The sequence below is a fragment of the Penaeus monodon genome, chromosome 34 (genome assembly GCF_015228065.2).
Source record: "Penaeus monodon isolate SGIC_2016 chromosome 34, NSTDA_Pmon_1, whole genome shotgun sequence".
NCBI classification, from domain to species: Eukaryota; Metazoa; Arthropoda; class Malacostraca; order Decapoda; family Penaeidae; genus Penaeus; species Penaeus monodon.
This window is the reverse complement of record NC_051419.1, coordinates 33,603,949-33,604,276: the sequence shown is the minus strand read 5'-3', so window position 1 is coordinate 33,604,276 and position 328 is coordinate 33,603,949.

Below are 328 nucleotides of genomic sequence, written 5' to 3'. Positions count from 1 at the left end.
TCTGCACCGGAATATTGGATAAAGTCATGGTCAAACTTACACATGATATTTGCAACCGTTTCGGGAATTCGCAACTTGTGGTTGCTGCAACCAAAATTCTGCAATTTCTGCACCTGATTCTCGCGATTTCATGTTTTCAAAGTGATTTAACCCAAACGTTGCCGCGAAGTTCAGCAACCGATCAGAGACAAAAAGCTGATGTATGTTAAATATATACAGATAAAGCTCTTACAAATAAGCTTATTCTAAGCCTCACCATAATCCCAGTGGAAACGATGTTTTGTTTCGGTATATCTATACCAGTGACTCCCCTTAATGTCTGTCATCT